Source organism: Cupressus sempervirens, chromosome 2 (assembly GCF_028749045.1).
Source record: "Cupressus sempervirens isolate cs-2001-9-10 chromosome 2, ASM2874904v1, whole genome shotgun sequence".
In the NCBI taxonomy this organism is placed as follows: domain Eukaryota; kingdom Viridiplantae; phylum Streptophyta; class Pinopsida; order Cupressales; family Cupressaceae; genus Cupressus; species Cupressus sempervirens.
In genome coordinates, this window is record NC_143119.1 from 65,429,896 (window position 1) to 65,452,088 (window position 22,193).

The window sequence follows — 22,193 nt, forward strand, 5'->3', positions numbered from 1 at the left end:
TTCTCAGATATACAACCTATAAGGCTACCATAGTCTATATAGGATGAAGTGTGGTCATTGTTCTTCGCATGCTGTTGGTTTGGCTGGCGGTTGTTGGTGTTGTTTTGGATAGGTGCTTTTCCAGTATTTTGGTTGTTGTGTGGAGGAAAAGCATTTTGATAAATCTATAAGCCTAGATTGGGAGAGGTTTGGGCACCAATAGTGATTTCCTTCCGAACAATGAGGTCCTACACATAGTCTTTCAGTTTCATGCATCTAAGGCTGGTGTGACCGTTTACCCTATGGAACTTGCAATACTCATTGTCCTTGTACCATGCAGCTTTGGATTGCCTTGGATCAATTTGCTGGGTAAGAGGAAATTTGATGAGGTTTTCCTTAGCCAATTTCTCAAAAATAACATCCAATGGCTCACCAAGGGGTGTATAGTTTCTAGGTGCAGGTTGGAATCTGGGCTTTTGCCCTGCAGCTACATCGATGGCATTAGCTTGATTGTTAGACCTTTGAAAGTTGGGTCTTGTATTGTGGTTTTGATAGCTTTGGTTATTTCATTGCTGGTAATTGATAGCTTTTTGGTTGTTTGTTTGATATGGTGGATTAGACTGGTTTTGAGAAGGACCAACGATATTCACATGTCTGGTATCAGTAACCCCATCTGTTGCAACATGCTTGTTTTTGTTCCAATACCTAGACTTGTCATTAGAATGTGAATGATTTTGGTTGGCCTCTTTGTAAATCTTTACCACACCATCTTTGATGAGTCCTTGCTCAAGAATCATTCCTTTCTCTTTGATATCCTTACAGGTCTGTAAACAGTTCATGGTCATGTGGTGAGCCAAGCTGGGATGTGCATTATCAATAAACATTTTCACCACATGGCGTTTTGGCAAGGTGTAGGATATGTGGGTGGTAAGGGTTTGCCATCTTTGCAGGTATTCGGCAAGGCTTTCTCCACCTTTTTGCTTGGTGTGGACAAGATCAACTATTGATAGCTCTGTTTCAACAAGATGGGCATATTGGGCTACAAATGCCTCAGATAATTCAGCAAAGTTTTTAATTGTGCCATAGGGGATTCTATAAAACCATTCAAGAGCTGGTCCAGCCAAGCTTTTGGGAAAAAGGCACAAGAGGAAGACATCATTGTATGCCACGTCCTGGCAATGCATGTAAAATTCTTTGATATGTGTGACAGGGTCTCCTTTTCCTCTGAATTTTTCAAATTTAGGTACCTCAAAGTGTTTGGGAAATGGTGTCATGGTAATGGCTCTGTCAAATGGGTAAGGAAACACATTCTCAAACTTGAATGTCTTTGGATCATTCCCTTCTTGGATGGCTTTCAGAGCTATCTTCATTTGCTCCCACTCTGAATTGATAGGTGATGGTTGGGGTGCCCCCAATGTAGGAGTGCCTTGAGGTAGGTATGTGCTGGATAGGGCCACTGAATATGGATGGCTATGAGGGATTTGCTGATAGGGATTGTACATTGTTTGGGCAGCTACATGGTGGATGACGGGTTGTTGAGGGGGAGGTGGCGCATATTGCTGCATGTGCTGCGAGGCTTGCTGTTGATATGGGACTTGAGGTTGGGATTGAGGAACATAAGCTGGCTGTGGGATAAATGTATTGCTTTGTGGAGGTAAGGTATAAGATGGTTGTGGGGCTTGGGGAAAGGATCAGACGGCTTGTGGGGTTTGACCAATATATGTGGGTTGTGCCCCCATTTGGGATGGTATCTGCAAATAATTGGTGGTTGGCTGGGGTGGTGGATTACCTCCTAGAAGTGGCATTGAAAAGTAGTTGGTAATTAGAGGTAATGGATTAGTTGGTGGTGGAGGTGGTGGGAATTGAAAGCTTGGGAATGGAACTAATGGGGTTTGATAGCTTTGTGACTGGATTTGGAAGCTTGGTAGAGTGGTGGTGGGAGCTGGGGTCACTTGGGAGCTTGGTAGAAGATTGGCAATAGCTTGTGGGTTTTGATAGCTTTATGGAGTGAAGGTAGTAGCTTGTGGATTTGTGGCTGGTGGTATTGAGCTCCCAAGACTTAATGGAAATGATGGGATTGTACTTTGGGCTATGGTGAACAAGTTGGGGGCGATGAAAGGTTGATTACTTGGTCCCATGGGTGGCATCCCTATTGTATATTGCTAAGGTTGGCCAAAGATGCTAGCACTGATTTGGGAGATGGGTAAATTTGGAAAGCTGGGTTGGGGAGCAGTAGCAATAGTGAAGGGGGTGAATGGTGAGGTGTTTTGAGAAAAGGGGGTTTGGAGCAGAGAGGTATGAACCAAGGATGGAGTGGTGGTGGCTGGGTTGGCTTGCGGCATGGAGATTTCAACTTGGGTGGATGATGGTATGTTTGGGTCTATTGGGTCATATGGATTGGCTAGAGGCTCTTCTTTTGGAATATATTGAGGATAATTTGGATCATAAGAGCCTATGGGTGGTGGCAGCTGCCCAAACAATGGGTGAGATGGATCTAATAATGGAGGGGGTCTTTCAAAGTCAAAGGTTCCTACATTGTCCCTACAAAAATTACCCATGTTTGTCTCTTTGTTTTCGTCTATAATGGCGTTTACCAATACTGCATTTCCTGGTTGGTTCATGAAAGCTTCAATGTGAGTAGGTGATGGCATAGCTTGATTTGGGCTGAAGGATGGCTGAGTGCTCAAGGGGGGTGAGGTTGTTCGATCCAAATGATAGGGCTCCATTATTTCTTTCTTCTTGGCTAAGCGAGTGACGGGTGGCATGAAAAATGCTCCTAGGGATGAGATGCAATAATGTTGATGGATGCAAAAGGGGGAAGGCTTTTCTATGCAAACGATTTCCTAGGTTGAGGCAAAGCTATATGGCAAAACCTAAGGAGGATTGGGTTGGGGATTCTAACTTCAAAGATATGTTGTCAAAGCACAAAAGGTCTGCTTTCTTATGTGCAAGCTTGGTGGTGATTGTGTCAACTTAAGGATAGACTGATGATCCTTTAGGAAGAACATGAGATTGACCACTTGTGGATCCCAACCTTTAGCTCAAGGTGATGAGGGATAACAAGTGACAAAGCTAGATTACCCTAGACAAAGCTCTGTCAAAGGGATAACCTTGGTGAGATTGGTGGATTTGGAAGATTTTAGGAATGGCAAACTTTTAGCAAGGTGACAACAATTTTTAAAGCTTAGATGTGCAGATTTTTGATTACTGGCTAGATGGTATGATTCTAAATGAGATGGATGAGCTAATAATGCTTAAGGGGATAACCTAAGATGGCTAGCTTTTCTACAAAGATGACTTTAAAGTGAAGCTTATCTAAGAAGATGTGGAGAAACAAGGGTGTCTAATCATAGAAATCATGCCTAGTTGGTAAGGCATAAGCAGGATTAACTCCTGGATGTTGGCTAAATTTGATGGTACGCTCTAACTAGGCCTCTTGAAGTGCTTTGTTGGTAGCTTTGTCCTCTGCTTTGTGGAGTTTGGCAATTCGTGGGCTTGGTGTTATTTCTTTTCTCTTGGCTGAAAGTTCTTGGTATGCTAGAGATGGCTTGAGTTTGACCTTGTGAAACTTTTGTTTGGGTTTGGGTTGTTCCGACATAAATTCCTGAATTTGCTTGGCATTGAAAAAAATCTCAATTGTTTTGCTTCAACTTGTTCAACTTCCAAAATAGGCAGTGACTACGCTAAGTGTGCCCTAAGCTAGGATTGACCAAGTTTGGCAAACATTCATTCAACAAGTAAAATAAAAACAAGCAATAGATAGGAACACCCAGATAGAAGTTTGTGGTTCTCAGAATGTGATACTTGCGCCAAGGAGTGTGTATGTTCTACAAATATTTTGATCAGTCACTCCAAACACATTAACATCCTAGATGGTTTTCTGCAAGGCTGACAATTGGTTTAGCTAGGGAGTCCTCGATATACGCAAGGTACGTGAGGCCCAAATTCGTAGATGAGACCAAAAGGATGTCACACCGCTGAGAGGAGCGGTAACCTACTTCTCCTCTTTCACTTCTCAAGGGTATAAAGTTCCTTGAGGCTTAACCCGAATGACAAAATCTTGATCCCAAGAGAGGTGTCTTTCGATTCACCTCCCGATTCTTATACTCCGTCGGAACGCTGGAGTTGAGGTCGTCCAAGGGGTGATGAAATCCCCAAGCAGGCCTCTTAAAAAGAAACAAGGTTTTGGATCCTAATCTTATGCACCCAAGATGGCCTCAAAAGACGACAAGGGGAGAGAAAACTTGGATGACCTTGGGCTAAAAAACACGCTTGTTCTTTTACCAACTGACTCTTATGTGTGCTAATCTAGACTTTGCAAGCACTCATGTTTAAGAGACAATGTTCAATTCCAACTTGAAGCACCAACAAAAGTAAATCGATCGAAGAATGCAAACAGTAAGAAGAGTTAGTGTCAACAAAAGCAAACTCACGCACTCAGAGGCCCTCCACGTCAAGTATCGATTAATTTTCTTTAAGGCATTCAAGATTGAGTGTGAGTTTGTTTTAAGCCCAAAACAAAACTGTGTGAGATTCGATTTCAAGCGCGCGCCCGGAGGCTCTCCACGTTAGTTGTTGTTCAATTTTAGTGCCCAAACTTGAAGTGTGATCGATTTAATCTAGAGTTTTGGCCATTTAAGAATTTTGATAAAGTTAAAGCAAACGTTCAAAGACCAAGTGAGTGAGTTAGATTGTGGAACATTTAACACCTTTTTCAAGTAGACCCATCCCCATAAATGGCGCTGAGATTGAAACCAATGGTTAATATTTGATGGGTGATTAGAAAAGAGGTGAGACCAAGGAACTACTCAAATTGATTTTTGTAAATTTGTATTTTAACTTAACAAAGTTTCTTAAATGTCCAAAAATCAAACTTTACCTAGATTGCATGTGGAAAAGAGATTTGTTTTGTTCAATTTTAGAAGCTCCAAATGAAGTGTTTGATATTGCAATGGTTAATTGATCCTTGGCATTCAAGATTGGATTTGTTGTTTTAAGCATGCATTCCAAGGAAAGTTGATTTTAATCCATGGCATTCAAGAGTGTGTTTTGAGCAACATTCATTTAATGGAAAATGTGTTTAACCATTCAAGTTCATTTTTTAGCAACATGCATTCAAAGACAAATGGTTAAGCATTCAAGTTCATTTTTTAGCAACATGAAAACTTGCAAGAAACATGGTTAGTGGTTCCATATGTGCTCCAACTTGCAATGAGACAAAAAAAAAGCAATTTAGTTAGTTAGCCAAAATCTTCAAAAATGAGAGCTTAACTATGGGAAAAAATTTTTTAACTTTTTTTGTTGTTTTTTCTACATGTAAAAATGCTTAAAATGGTCTATCAAGCGGAGACGCCACATTACGAAGACGCTGAAATACAGAGACGCTAGTATTCGAAGGCGATAGAATAGATTTGCGGCACAGAACACAGGTGACAAGCAGAGACGCCGATTTGTGCAGATGTGGATTTTTGCAGACGATGATTTTCACAGACGCGAATTTTTGCAGATGTCGATTTTCGCAGACGTGGATTTTCGCAGATGTCGATTTGCGCAGACGTCAATTTTTGCAGACGTAGATTTTCACAGACAGAACAGGTTGCAGATGCCAAAACTGCACCAAAAAAGTTGAAAAATGCGATTTTTTTTTTTTTAGATGGTATTTCTTCTTCCTAAGTGCGTTCTTTAACCTGCAAAAATAAGCAAAACACCCTCAAAACACACTCAAACAACAACAAACATTAGATGGTTAGAAAAAATGACATATAGATGAAAATAGATGATTAAATGACCCATAGTGGGGTCCCACCGGGCGTGCCAAAATGTAGAACAAGATTTAGTATGCAAAGAACATTAACAAATAAAGTAAACATTCACAAACCAAAAACTAAATTCACATATATGCTTAGACAAATAAAGCAAACAAGAAGTGCAAACCTCACAAGAGAAAACACTCCATGCTTTCTGGATTCTATAGATGTGTCCTTTTGCTGTGGATGTATGCTCAAGATGCTCAAAAGCTGCTTCAATAGGGATGGGTAATGAAAAATTGGTAGCTTTGTGAGCTCTCAATTTGGCATTATAAGGGTATGGGTATGACTTTGGTTCTCAAAATAGCATGGTAACTTTAGCTCAAAGATTTTTGATGAAATGGCTTGGGATGGGATTCAATTTATAGGCTAAGGGGTAGAGAGATGGAGGGCTTAGATGCAAGGATGGATGAAGGCTTAAGGAGGGCTAAGATTCACTCAAAGGGGAGCACATGGATTGTGCTTGTTTAGCACCAATGGGAAGGTGACACTTGTCACAAGGAGGATGAGTGTGAGAGGGTAGGATAAAGGGTTGGTTAAAGGCATGATGAGTGGGGTTGAGTATGTAAGAGGGATGTAAGAGGAATGAGTGTGGAAGAGGGAAGAGTGTGGAAGATGGGTGTAAGAGTCATGAGTGGTCTTGTAAGAGTCTTTTATGTTTTGTAAGAGCACTCATGACTTAGTGGTTGGGTTTTCTGAGGGGAGACTTTGGTTTGGATTAGGAAAGTCTTAAACTTGTTTAAGGAATGTGATAACATTAGGGGGTGGATTAGGCTTGGGTTTAGGATTAGATTAGGGATGTTAGAGATGTGCAAGTGGATGGCATTAATGAGGGTGGGTGAGTTAGTGGCTAAGCTTTGTTAGTATGGGTGGATGGGGTGGATTAGGCTAAATGGAGGATTAGAGATAGGTTAGGGGTTTTTGAATTTGAGGATTTAATTTATCAAATGGATTTATTTAATAAATGGGGATTTTTGGAATTAGATAGGAGAAAAGGATTTAATTGATAAATAATAGATTATTTGATTTATCAATTAGGACTATAGATGATTAATTAAATTAATCAACTAGGGATGTCAAAGGATTAATTAAATAAGAATTTAATTAATGATGCCTTTAGAGATGGCTAAATTAGATTACCAAAGCAGTGTAATCAAATTTAGGTGTCTACAAGAAGGACTAGATAATAAGATTGTTTTGGTAGAAATATTTGTAGATGATACTTTGTTCACAAGAAATGATGATCTTTGAAAAGAATTTTTAGAACAAATGAACAAAGAATTTGAAATGTCAATATTTAGTGAAATCAAATTCTTTGTTGGTCTTCAAATTCAACAAAGTAAAAATGGAATCTACACCACTCAATCTAAATATATCAAGGAATACTGAAAAATTTTGGTATAGAAGACTACAAACCTGGTTGGGACTCCTATGTGTACTGGATTGAAACTTACCAAAGATGATGAATCTAAGAAAGTAGATTAGACATTGTATAGATCTATGATTGGAAAATTGCAATATGTAGTACATACAAGGCTAGACATTGCACTTGCAGTAGGAATTGTAGCAAGACTCTTAGAAAAACCAAAAGAAAATCACATGATGGCAATCAAAAGGATCATGAGATACTTAAAAGGAATTGAAGATTATGGATTATGGTATAAACTTGGAAGAAATCTAAATTTAAAAGTATTCACTGATGCAGATTGGGCAGGAAATATTGATGATAGAAAAAGCACAAGTGGAGGATATTTCTTTCATGGAAATAGGTTGGTTTCTTGAACAAGCAAAAAGCAAAATTATACATCTCAATCCACAGCAGAGGTTGAATATGTTGCAGCAGTAGTAAATTGCTCAAACATTGTATTGTTTAAATAATTATTGGAAGGTATGAAGCAAGAAATCAAAGAACCTATTGTTATGTTTTGTGATAACACAAGTGCAATTGACATCTCCAAGAATCTAGTGATGCATTCAAAAACTAAGCATATTGCCATAAAATATCACTTTGTTAGAGAATTGGTGCAAAAAAAGGAAATAAGGTTGGAATATGTCCATACAAAGGAACAAATTGCTGATATATTCACAAAGCCTTTACCTAAGGATGCATTCTTGTATCTTAGAGGTAAGTTAGGGGTCATTCCCCTATCTGAAGCTCACTAAAATACAGTTTTAATGATGTATCAACAAGAACAGAATTGAAGATCTATCAGTTGATGCAACAAACAATTGAAGACATTGCATATGAATCAGTACATTAGGTGCAATGCTATTAAGCTATTTTGAATTGTCTTTGGCATGTGTTGTTAAAGAGGGAGAGTATACTATCATATCTCTCTGAAATTTGCAAAAATAAATAAACTAAATAAAATAAGAGTTTGTATAAGAGGGAGAGACTATTATGAAAGAGGGAGTTTGCTATATTTGAAAAAGAAAGTTAAGTATTATGTCAGTAAAAGACTTGTTTTCAAATTTCATTCTGCTATGACATGTTGTGTTGCCATCAATGCCAAATAGGGAGATTGTTGGATACAATTGTTCAAATTGTGTGTTGTCTTTGATATCACACAAATGTCATATCAGTCATTAGATAGTGTCTACCGAGCTTAGAAGATCAACAAGGCAAAAGATAATATTTACCAAGCTTAGATGGTTAGCGAGGGAAAAGGAAATAGTTCTTACCGAGCCCACTCAGTCATCAAAGGAAATATGGTAGAAATAGTTCTTACCAAGCCCACTCAGTCATCAAAGGAAATATGGTAAAAATAGTTCTTACCGAGCCCACTCGATCATTAAAGGAAATATGGCAAAAATAGTTCTTTCTGAGCCCACTCAATTATCAAATAAAATATGGCAAAAATAGTTCTTACCGAGCCCACTCGATCATCAAAGGAAATACAATAGGAAATAGTTATTACCGAGCTCTCTTGAAAGAATTCAGTTCTTACTGAGTAAACTCGGCAACCAAAGCATTTTAAGGATATTGCAATGATAACCAAGTCAAGAAGGTTAACTTAGATTTTTTTTGGAAATGATATTTAATGAGAAAGGTCGGCCAGTAAAGGATTTCATTATTTTATGAAATAATATTTATTTGTTTAGAGAAATATCTGTAGCTAACTGATGTATGGTTTATTGGTAAATATAACATATAAATGGGCCGACTTGACAATCTAAATGGTATAAGTAAGAGGTCAAGTTGCAAATTCTAAGTTCATGGATGTGTGGAATTGATATGATATGAGGACTAATTAGTGTGGAAAAAAATTAGAAGGATGATCAAAGATCATTGAGGAGCAGCAAATCTATATTTGATCAAGGAGGATCTAATGATGTCGAATAGAGACCTGTAGCCAACAAATTCAGTTGTATCTTGTTCAGGTCAATTCATTGTTGCTTTCTAACCATTGTAGCAGTGATTTCAAATCTCTTAATAGAGTTGGTTTAAAAACCATTTTGTAAATTTTCTAACAAGGTGACAGTTCAATTGAATTATTCTAAAGACCTCTAGCAAGGCCACTCTTAACAGGGTTGGTTCCTAATAGGGCTCATTTCAAAAGAGTGAAAAATTGGTGACTAGTTACTTGGTGGTTTTTCCCATATTGGGTTTCCACATTAAATCTTGTGTCTCTTGTGTTCATTTTTGCATACATATTAAAGTACTATGAATGCTAAATGATCAATAACTAGTGTCAGTAATAAATAAGCATTAAAGACATCTAAGGGATCCGTGGATTATTTTTTGTGATAATTGATTCACCCCCCCCCCCCCCCCCCCCCCTCTCAGTTACTCTATCTTTATCCCAACATGTTCACGGAAAGGAACAAATTGCTAACATATTCACAAAGCCTTTACTTAAGGATGCATTCCTATATGTAAGATTTATGTTAGGGGTCATTCTCCTATCTAAAACTCACTAAAATATAGTTTTAGTGATGCACCAATAGGTATAGAATTGAAGATCTATCAATTGATGCAACAAAGTAACGAAGACATTACATATGAATCAGTACTTAAGGTAGAGTGAATTTTTTTTTGAAGTTGTGTTGTTGTTGGCATGTGTTGTGAAAGAGGGAGAGTTTACTATCATATCTTTCTAAAATTTGCAAGAAAAAAAGAGTTCATGTAAGAGGGTGAAATTACTATGAAAGAGGGAGATTACTATATTTGAGGAGTTTTGTATAAGAGGGAAAAGCATTCTGTTAGAGAAGACTTATTTTCAAATTTCCTTTTTCTATGACATGTTATGTTGCCATCAATGCTAAAGAGGGAGATTGTTGGATACAATTGTTCAATTATGTGTTGTCTTTGATGTTACACAAATTTCATATCAGTTATCAGTTAGAGTCTACCGAGCCATCAATACCAAAGAGGGAGATTGTTGGATACAATTGTTCAATTGTGTGTTGTCTTTGATGTTACACAAATGTCATATCAATTATTAGTCAGAGTCTACTGAGCTCAATTGATCAGCAAGGCAAAAGAAAAAGTCTACCAAGTTTAGAAGGTTAGAAAAGAAATTTTAAAGTTTCTATCGAGTGTTCTCAGGCTTACCTTGTACAGATAGTTGTTACCAAGATTTCAAGGTTAAACAAGGAAATTCAATTGTTACCATGATCACTCAGTCATCAAAGGGAAATATGGTAGAGATAGTTGTTACTGAGCTCTCATGGTTAGCAAAGGGAATTCAATTTCTTAGCAAGTTTACTTGGTAGCCAAATGATTTTGCAAATTTTGCAGTATTAACCGAGTTGAGATGGTTAACTCAAGAAATTATTTTCGGAGTAGTGCTTATCGAGTTGGGTTGGCCAATGAAGGATTTCATTGTTTTGTGAAATAAAGTTTATTTTTTTAATATAATATATGTAGCCAACTGATTTATGGTTTATTGGTAAATGTGACTTGTGAATGAGTTGACTTGATAATCTAAATGGTATATATAAGAGGTCAAGTTGCAAATTTTAAGTGTGTGTGATGGATTTGTTGTTGTGGTAACTGATTCACCCCCCATCTCAATTACTCCATCTATAATCCCAACATAATACTATGGCCTTCATGGTGTGTCTAGTATCTCAATGAGGGCAGTGGATTTAAAAGGCTCCATTGGTGGGCGAGGGTAGGTGATTCTTGGCCTAGTGGATCATCCCATCACATTATTTTCAAGTTCAATCCTTTTTTGAATTTCTCTATTGTATGCATCCAAAACCTTCTCATACCTATCTTGTAACTCCAACCTTTTCCTTTCATCTCTTAGAGTTGCGGCTAAGGTAAAGTGGGCTGATCCAACACCTAGATGTGCAGTTTCTCCACTAGTAGTTTCTTCAACTCTTTTCACAATTTGGTTGCCTATCAACCCAGTATCATTAGGCTAGGAAGATCTAGTCCTAGATCCTTTTCTCACTAACCAAATGACCAATGCAACCTAGTCCTCAATAAATTTGGCACCTTTCATTTCTTTCTTCCCTTGATCCTCTATACTCATTTTATCTACAACAAAGTTAAAAACCAAAGCATCTACAATATCCCAATTGGGTAGAAGCAAAACACTAAATGCTTTTATCATCTTCAAGGGTCAAGCTCTTGACTTCTTGCATCATTTCTTCCTTTATTTTTATTTTGAACATCTACCTCCTCCATTTCTAGGTGCACTATTTTCAGTTTATTACATCTTTCTTCAAACATTCCCATGTTTGTTCTCCAAGATAATTGGTGGAAAGCTGTGGATTTGACAAAATTATCATTAAAGATGAATTCATGGGTGGTATGTTCCATTAGATGGTCCAACTCTCTTCCTGTATAGTCTACCACTATTAATTTAGGTCTTGGCATTTGAGGTTCCTAAGGATTTCCCTCTTCCAACTCTGCTTGAGTAATGAACACTCCCTCTTAGGATCCGAATTATTCAACCTACTCCCTAGTGAGTTGTTCATCTCCTATTTGTAGTAGGAATTGAGTAGGTTAATATTCCTCAACTTGAGGTGTTTGTTCATTTATTGTTTTCTACCTCTTGGGTGAGGGCCCATTAGTTCTTTCTATAAGAACTACACTGGTTGATCCCATAATCTATTTTCTCTTATCTACACTAGCCCTTTTATTTTGAATTATATTGTAGCCAGGTCTTCTTTGAACAATTTACTACCCTGACTCTACTATAGGAGTAAAAGATAACCTCCTCATGACCTCTTTGGCCTTCTCAGGAAAAGTATTAATTAAGAGTAGCTTCTTGTCATTCATGACCTCAATGATTTTAGAAAAAGTAGTCATCAGTCTATTTAATCTATCTACCTCTATTTTGGCATCTTTTAGAGGCTTATAATTATTATTAAAATAATAAATAAATTCTAAAACCCTAGAGTACACCCTCCATTTTTCCTTTTTGATCTCCTGCTCTTATAGAGAGAACTCATTCCTTATTATGTCTTCAAGGAAATAGAATTAGTGGTGTTTTCCACCCACCTTAGCCCTTTTTCTGTACAATTCAAAAAATCCTTCAGTATCACAAAAATGAGGATGAGACAACCATCTTGTACTAGTCTAGGAATTTATACAAGAACAACCAACCACCCTTTGTGATTATGAAATGGTGGGCCATAGTACAAGCTTGGAAAAATGAGCCTCTATTTCTTCTAGCCAATTGTGCTTCCTCCAATCCTCCTAGCAGCCATAACATCTCAGCTATCCCTACCTTCAAAGGTACCTGGTAGGGTAGTACATGGGGAGCACCTTGTAAACTATAAACCCTAAAAAATGGTTGAAATAGGGTATGGTATGATATCTATCCTCAGTGCCTTGGGGATTCTGGGATTGTCCCTTAATATGAGTCATCTTAACCTAGATGCAAAGTGCCTATCAAACCTGACAAAACTAGCCTCGCTTGCATCCTAAGTCATGTCTACACTCCACAACAAGACTGGCAGATCTTCTTCTTCATACTTTTAGTTTAAAACCATCTTCTTTTCAAAATATGTAGCCCCTTTAAATAGGAACATGTGCATTAACAATGAATAATGGCCAAAAGTTTTTTCCACCTTTCTCTTCATGATTCCAACTAAACCTATATGAATTTCCCCAACTATATAGGATGAAAAATAAAAAATAATACCATCACCAAAAGAGGAAATCTGAATCAACATATACATAAATTTTATTAGCTCAAAATTTTCCTCATCCTCACTAAAAACCCTACACAAAGTCATATATTTCTATGTGCCTAAAAGTGAAAAATTCATTTTTAAAGGCCTCTTTAGTAGATGCTATAACCACTAGAAAATTTCTAATTGAACCTATGTGTGCCCTTAGTGCACCCTACTTGATCTTATCCTTCTCAGATAAGTATTCTTTCTCCAGTCTTGGCAGGTCAATGGTTATATGATAATTTGAAAATGGTTCTAGACTAAAAACTTCTCAAATTTCTTTAGGATTTATTCTTAATAGGCATTCACCATCCATTCTTCTCACTATCTTGGTAGCTAGGTCATAATTTTGGGCAATGGCCATGAGTAGGTCAGAATCCATAAAAACACCAGGGACCACAAGTTTTCCCAAATCAAAATTCCAAATGTTTCCATGGGGAGAAAATTTTTTTATTTCTGATAACCACTTCTTAAAATGATGGAGCCTTATTTTAGTAGTGGTAGCATCCCTAACCCAATTCCCTCTATCATATAAACTATTTGCAATCTTGAGCCTAAGGTTTACAAAAATTATCTTTTTCATCTGGGTAGACTCATTTGTAGGCTTGGGCAATAATTCAAGATGGTCATCATGTATATTCCTACTTGCATAATCTAACTTTCCTGAGAAAACTTTCTTTGGAAGCATGTTTATTAGTGACACAAAAATACTAGAACTCTTCACTATCTAATGGATTCAAATACTTATCTAGCTATTTAGTTATCCTTCTTGAAATTCTACAACAAATTGTGGATACTAAAAATATTTTGCAATTTCAAACATGTAAGGCATAATTCTTTAGCTAGTTCTTTGCTCTCTATAATTCTGAAATTCATTTGCATAGAGAAAAATGGAAAAATCTTGCAATACATCTCTAGTTCTTGTTCACATGAGGGGCCTTTAATTTTCATAAATGAACTATAAGGAGAAATAGGGTGGAACCACCTTCTAATTTTGAAAACATACCATTGATTCTAAAAATATCTGATGATCTAGGAATAAAAATATGAGTGACTCATTTTTAATTTTCCAAGTTGTTAGTCAACCCAATCAAGTTTCTCCAAATAAGCTTTTCCTTCCATTATTGACAACTTATTCTAGATGCACTGGCACTCATAGAAATGTGTCTTACTCTCGTTATGTCACTATGCATAAACATCAAGCAACTTCTACATGCAACATAGTGACCATCATTGATTCATCTCTTATCTAATGATGTGTATTTCATGAGGGTTTTAATGCAACTATGGTGGGTCCTCCTATTTTTTCTTTGGTCACCATGTCACATGCACTAAACATTGAGTAGGTTTCCATAGTGACATGGTGCCTACCATTGATGCATCTTCAATCTAACAGGTTTAATCAACATGTATCCTTTTATGAGTGTGGATCTATGTAGCATGTGACATCAAACCACCTCGACATGCTAGCATATTCATTTATAATAGTTAATCCTTTTGGCATTGCTTCTTGAAATCAGGTCCCATTGTGTTTCTTAATTCATGGGAGGTCACCATGTCGATACCGAAAAAACTCTTACAGTTTCCTATGGTGACATACCGATCACCATATATTCCAACAAAATTTGGCCTCATGAAAAGGCACACTCTTATTAGGATACTTTATGCAATGCACCTTCTAACGTTTCATAATGATGATTCCACTTAGTAAATGACAAAGAAAATTTTTAGCACCTATTTTTAGTGTTGGCCCCTTCGTGTTTTTCACTTTCCCAGGAGGTTTTGATGTCATGATCGGTGAAACTCTTACACATTCCAGTGGTGAAATAGCGACCACCATAAATCTTGAAAAATTTGACACCATGAAAATAACACATGTTCTCATTATGACTTAATTTACTACTCTTCTGATGCATCTGACATTCTATTGTGTTAACATTGTTCATTAAGGACATGCATAAATTTTGGCACCCATTTTCAATTTTGGTCTGTCATGTTTTCGTTTCATAGGAAGTCACCATGTCACATGAGATAAAGTGACCACAGGTTTCCATAGTGACAAAAGGACCACCATAGATCTTAAAAAGATCTGACAGTGAGGAATTTTTCAGGGAAAAGTGAAACAAAATGAAAAATTATTTAAAAGGAATCTAGGAAATATATAATATTTCCAAAATGTTTTTCTTGCTTAATCTCCAAAGTAAAGGCATAGGACCTAAAGGTCTTACTTAGGGCACAACATGCAAGATACCGATTAGGGTTTTTCTTAGGGTTAACAATTTTAAAAGGAATCAAATCAAAGTTTGCCAATAAAAACTAGGAAAATTAAGAGAATGACATACTCATAAAAATATGAGGTAAAAACAAAACCAATAGAAGGAAATTCACTCTATAACATCTGAGGAAAAATAGATACTAGTAAGAAAATTGAAGAATAGAAAACAAAATACTAATGAAGTCAAGGAAGTTTTGCACTTATATTATTGGGGTAATGAGGAAAGACAGAGAATACATTCATGCATAGACAAAAGGAAAATTACAGTAGCAAAGCATAAAAAATACAAAACTACTGAATCAAAAAATGCTCAACCCTTGGAAGGGTTACAAAATTTTCTTTTATAGTTCAAGAATAACTTAGATAGCTTCTACCCTAAGAAAGAGCTCAAAAATTGCATTTAAGGTTGCAGAGAACAATCACTACAAATCTACTAAAGATCTGATCATGGTACACATCTAGATGTAGGAAAATCATATATTTCATATCCAACAGATGCTTGAGAAGACATAAATAGTGGCTATTAATATTTTAACCAAGTAGATGGATAACCAAGTGGTGATGGAGTGCCCCTTTTTATTTATCAGACATAGAGAATGTTCATAAGTGGTTGTAGACAATCAAGAAGATTAGATTTTCCATAAAGTGGTGTCTTACTTTATTCTTGGCACACCAAGTTAGCCATGTCATTAGTCAACTAGAGTCAATCCTCAGACTTTGCCATGTGCACCAATCATATTTTATCATTTCACTACTCAACCACTTAGTTATCTTTATGTTTGACTTTGGACAACCTATTTTCATAGCTTTGCAACCCTTTTTCTTCCTTGTCACAACCAAACCACAACCAAACCATATTGCTGCTTCATAGCTTGTTCTCAAAATTTTCTACTAACTATTGTGACCTTCTGACTGCATGAATTTTGTCCTTCACATTATCATCGTAGTTCTCCTAGCTAACATCAAATGTCAGTGACCCTACAAACTGTGGTGTCTTCATAATCTATTCAAGGCTTCACAGAGTCATGGCATAATCCTTAACCACATCATGGACACCTGCGATCATGTAGCTGAAGGCATTCATAGCTTTGTAGCTTGAACCATGGCTTAGCATTAACCTATTGTGACTATGTGACCAAGGCATATTGTAGTCTTCTAGCATTAACCTAGGATCAACCCTAATCACTTGTAACCACAGGGACAAGAGCCAAAACATTGGACCCACCCTAACATGTGTCAAAAGTTCACTTCCCCATTTTGATTCAAGCTTGAGAAACTTTAGAAAGTGCAAATATGCCAAACGTTGATCTTCTTTCATCTGATGACTAGGAAGATTGTGGACCCTTGGATTCTTATGAAAATTTGACCTACAATCATGCGACCAAGGTAAATTGTTTGATTGCGGGCTTGGACCAAATTTTAGCTCTTAACCCTACAACCAAGCCATGAAAGGCATTTCTTAGCTTTGAAACTCTAACCATGGTTTATCTTCAATCACCTATGACCTTGCAAATGAAGGAATGTGTGCTTCACCACTCCAACCATGGTTAACTGATTTAACCTTGCAAATGAGTGATTAAGGGAATTGTTGCATTGTTTTCTTTATCATGGTTAAGCCTAACCACCCACAACCTTGTGACCAAGCCAACCTCAAACTACAATCACTCAGTCACAACTAAAAATATGGATGAGCCTTGATTGCATGCAACTAGGAAATGAAGGGTTATCATACAGTTGCAACTTGAAGTCATTGAAGGGATCTAACATAAAAGGCTTGAACATAGGGACATAGCAAATAATCAAAAGTTTTAAATATATTCCCATGACATTTGAACATTTAAAAATGTGACCATTGGACATGCTTTACCCTAGAATCCAAATTTTGATAGCAGGGCAAAATAACTAACAAATATTTTTTCACCATTAGTGGAATTTCTTCAAAAGTCTATATCCTTGCCAATGTCCTTACTTAAGGTAAACCCTAGTAATGGAGGGTTTTAAAGGTGAATCCCTAAGTAAAACCAAGGGAATGCCCTAAATTTTCTATTTCACAATTACCTTTTTGTTTTACTTTAAAAAGGGGACCTTTTCCATAAGACATGTTTATAAGTGCCAAGGTCTTATCACTTTATAGTTTTGACCATGTCCACTTTTATATTTTACAAGAAAGTACTTTTACCTTAAGTCTTTCTATAATAAAGGTTGTTATATGTCAAGAGGGGGCATAAAATTTCTTTGCCTAGGAGAATGTTTACTATGGTCTCCCATACTCCACCTTATGTTAATATTTTCTAAAGAACTCATTATAATATTTCTATATCTTTCCTTTTAAAGAATGTCATAAATGATGGGTTCAAAACCAATGGTGCATGTCTTAGTGACAAGTTACTGAGAGGGGAGGGGTGAATCAGTAACCTTAAAACTTTTATTAATTTACCACACATCCATCTATGCTACTACATGCATTAGTTCTAAAACATAAAACAAACATTACACAAGAGAACACAATATTTTGGTGACCCAGAAACCTTCCAAATAGAAAGTAAAACTGGGGTGGGGATGATACCCACAAAACTTCAATATTTCAGTATAAAGTTGGACTATTAAGGCTTACATTGACCACTTCTGGTGATCTGTCCTGTTAGGAGCACAAAGGACTGCTAGGTCCACCTTGTTAGAGGATTTGCAAACATACAATGAAGTATGCACTATGTTAGGAGATTTGTACTAAGACTGTTAAGTCTACCTTGTTAAAGTATTTAGAAAATTGATTCACCTATTAGGATGAAGCAATGGATCTACTTGCAACTAATTGCTAATAAGATCCTTTATGCATTGATCACCTCATGTGATGGATATAACTTTTCAATCTCTGATTTGACCTTGTTGTGTTCCTTGAACTATTGCTGATAATCTTTCACATATACATCACATTACTTTTTTATTCCTTTTTCATTCATTTCATCATATTTGATATCTTACAATACATCTTACATATATACCTTTCAAATTTACAAAATCACAAGGTCAGCTAAAATACAAGTAAACAAATACATTACAGAGTCAGCCCAATAGAAATAACTCGGGTTCACTAAACTGACTCAATGACCTTCTAATACATGATGTCCATTGCATTACTTGACATCATCATGCACTCAGTAGAAGTGAAGGCTTGGTTCATACTAATCACTCAATGTAGTTCTAAACTCAGTAACCACTAGTAACTCGGTAGATGTAGTGTCACTTAGTAGATATTGCATACCGAGCTTACCTTGCTTCACTCAGTAAACACTGAATCTTTCATTTCTTAGTTTGAATTGAATCTTCATGACACAAACTTACTGCTTGGTAGACGTTGTGAAGCATAGTACATACTAGGAAGCTCGATAGGCACTGTTGGACTTTACATTGTCTATATTTGCTTGGTAGCCACTATCTGCTTGGTGTAAACTGTTGAACTGCTAATCTTACAAGGTAACCATTGGATTCTTGGTGAGCATTCAGAATTGAGTAATTTTTGTCACTAATGGCAAAAATAATCATAATGCCAACAATCTCCCCCTTTGGCATTAGTGACAAAAACACTTATGAACCAAAACTTATGTTAACTGACATTCTGATTTACTCTGTTATTTACATATCTTACATATCTCCCCCATACATATGGCATGCATAGCTTTTATCTATTCAATGTCTCTCTTACTCCTCTTGCTTTCTTTTCTTGTACAACTCATACTCCCAATTCCAACAATCTTATATCCCCCTTTTTGACAATAATGCCAAAGAATGTATATACAATAAATTTAAATAGAGACACTAAAATGTGAGAGAAATTTGGAGTGTAACTTGAGAATATGAGACAATATCTTATCCCAATTATCTTGCAAAATTTTGCAGGTTGAGAGATCCACTTGAACTTCTGTAGAAAGTTCAATCATATAATCAGCTATTGAAATTTTTTTGTCATGAATCAATGTTTTTGAATAGGCAATATGTCTCTGCATTTGGTCCATGAATGGAAGAATCGTATTCTAAATGTCAATCAATGTAGACCTTATTCTGGCTTCTTCTCTAAGTAACTTTGCCTACATTTTAGACAAAAACTTCACCTTCATGTAATGAGATGAGCTTGAACTATGGTCAAGCTACAAATTTTGAGCACTATCCTTCATTTCCACATCTATCTTATTTAATTTTTCTTTGACCTCTTTGGTGTACTTGGTAACATCACATAGCTTACCAAAAAGTGATGTTACATTCGTAAATGCTTGCTCAAGGTTGCTCAAAATTGAAGATTATTCAACTTGCTTTATTGTAATGTGCTGAGCAATGTCCTCAAGCACCTTATTGTCAAATTTCCTTTTTTCCTTTTCAATGAGTTTCTCTTGCCCAAAGATGTCCTCATTGTACTTATTTACATCCTCTTCTAATTGCAACAAAATGTGTTGAGATGGATCAACATCAACACCAATGGCTTTAGTAATTATGTTTTTAGCATTTTCAATTATAGTATATTCTTTGTCCCTTTCTTCTATGAGTTTCTTTTGCCTTGCCTTTTGCTCTAAAAGCTTACTAACCATTTTCATTTCATTGGCTGAGATAGTGTCCAAATCTATCTTGGGAATAATGATTTCTTTATCCAAGTCTATGTCTTCATCAATTTGCTTCCTAGTAGTAGAATTTTTAGAGGAGTCTTAGGTTTTACTTCAGTGCTTACTTCCTTGGATTTAGAAATAGAAATGATAGTTGACATAGATGGACTAGGAGAAAAAACTTGAATTGATGCAACTGGAGGAAAGCTGAGAGAAGTATCGACTATGCCCAAAATTGGTGTGCTTCCCAAAAATGAAGTATCAATGGGTAATGTATAGGCTAGAATACTTACAATTGAAGAACTAGCTGGAACAAAAATTGATGCAATTGGAGCTACAAAATAAAATATTGTAGAACATATTGATGATGTAGGAGTAGAGGGAGCTAACTCAGTAACTGAAGAGGTAATAGATAGCTTGGTAGATGAAGTTCTTGACACTTCCATTGCAGATACCTGGAGCCAGGAGGAGACTGGTGAAGATTGAGCAATTGATGTTGCTGATGTGCTTAGGATCTCACTATTAGAAGCTATATCCATAGATGTGACAATATTTGGTGGAGAATAAGGAAGAGATGCAATTGCTTCTATTGCTATCCTAACTAGATCATCTTCCTCCTTTTCTTCCTCCATTTCTTCTTCCTCCTTCTCCTCTTCTTCCTTCTCCTTCATGAATTCTTGCATATCTTCATTAGTTACTATGATCGAGGGAGTATTATCATCTTCCTCATCCTCTTGGTCACTTTCATCATCCTTGATTTCTATAGGATCCTCACTAGGCTTATGTAGATGATAGTTTCCCTTCTACATGTTTGTTGCATCATTAACAAAATGTTCAATATCTTTGATTAAAATCAAACATGTATGGAATCTAATCATCATTCTTCCTTCATTTTTCTTCATGGCTACCTTTATTTCTACCTCAGTAAGATTCGGTAAAGGATTCTTCATGGATTTTTCATATATGTCCTTTACTATTTGAGTGGTTGACTCCCACCTTTGTTGCAGTCTTACCAACAGTTCTTTTGAGATTTGGGGGGCAATCTGGTCTGGCGAATACTTCCATTTTCCCATCTTGGTAAGTACCAGTTCCTCAATCTACATCTTCTCTGCATCAATTCTAGTTTCAAATTTTAAAGCTTTGAAATTTGTGATGCCATCTCCCTCTTCCATATATTTCAATCTTTCTTGGAAGGTAAGTTGTGGCTTATTAAATACTACTTCATCTTTATTCTTATCTTTTCCTCTCCTGGTGAAAATAGATGCGGAGGCCTTTGAGGGTTTTGAGATGATGATCCTTCCTTTCTTCTTTGTTGGCTCTACCTCTTTATTTTTTGGTTCTTTCTCCTCTTCTTCGTCCTCACCTTTTCCCTGAATAATCATTAAAGGCTCGGTAGAAATTTTCATCTTAGCAATCTTTCTTTTACCTTTGCCGATTTCTTAGGGAAGTTTAATCTCTAATTCTATTATGGCTTTTGCCTCATCATAGGTACCAAAAATTGGTTGCTTGGGATCTACTGGCTCATTTACTAGTGCTTTAATGATATCCCTAGTTTCATCAATGTTTACCTCATAAGGTAGAGGTTTCACCCATGTAACTCAAGGCCTGACTGCCTGAATGTATACTCTGTCACAATCTACCATGAAACACACATCATCTTTGTAGTCCTTAACAAGTTTAGGAGGAATCATGAACCTGTTGTTCATCCTTTCCTTGAAGTCTTCAAAATAGTTATCCATTATACTATCAAAATTTACACCCATTTCTGCTATAAACTCATTAATTTGATATAGAATGGAAACATCCTTTCTCCATACAATGGAACCTTTGGAGGGAAAGAATTTTTGTACATAAAAGAATAAACATGTTAACAAAGAACCAAATTTATAGGGGTTATTCTTGGATGATCTGATACTATCCATGTTCTTGTTCAGTTGCCTTAGCAATAGCTCAAATAGTTCATATTCCAAATTCTTTTTTACAACCTTAAATGCTAGGTTTACGACCTCACACGACACACTGTTCAAATGATTGGAACTCTAAATCTTGTGAGCAATTACATGAATTGCATATCTTAGTGCTACATTGGTAATGGTGCTAATCTTTAAGCCTCTACAATCCCACTTGGCTAGGGTTTTCTTCTAAATTTCATCCTAACCTAGGGTTTTGGTAGTTTTAGCTTTGCTGAGAATGGGAAGGCCAGTAATCTTGTGAATCATCTTCTTGGTGATTAATTCGGGTTGCTCCAACCATAATTGACCATTTTAAACATGGCTAAGAATATATTTAATCCATTTTATCTAAAAGCTTCTTGGTAGATGAGATATGTGGGTCAACCCTTTTGTTTCCAAATGTTTATGGTCGGGTTTTAGTGAGCCATCAACACACATTTCTTCTAATGCACTA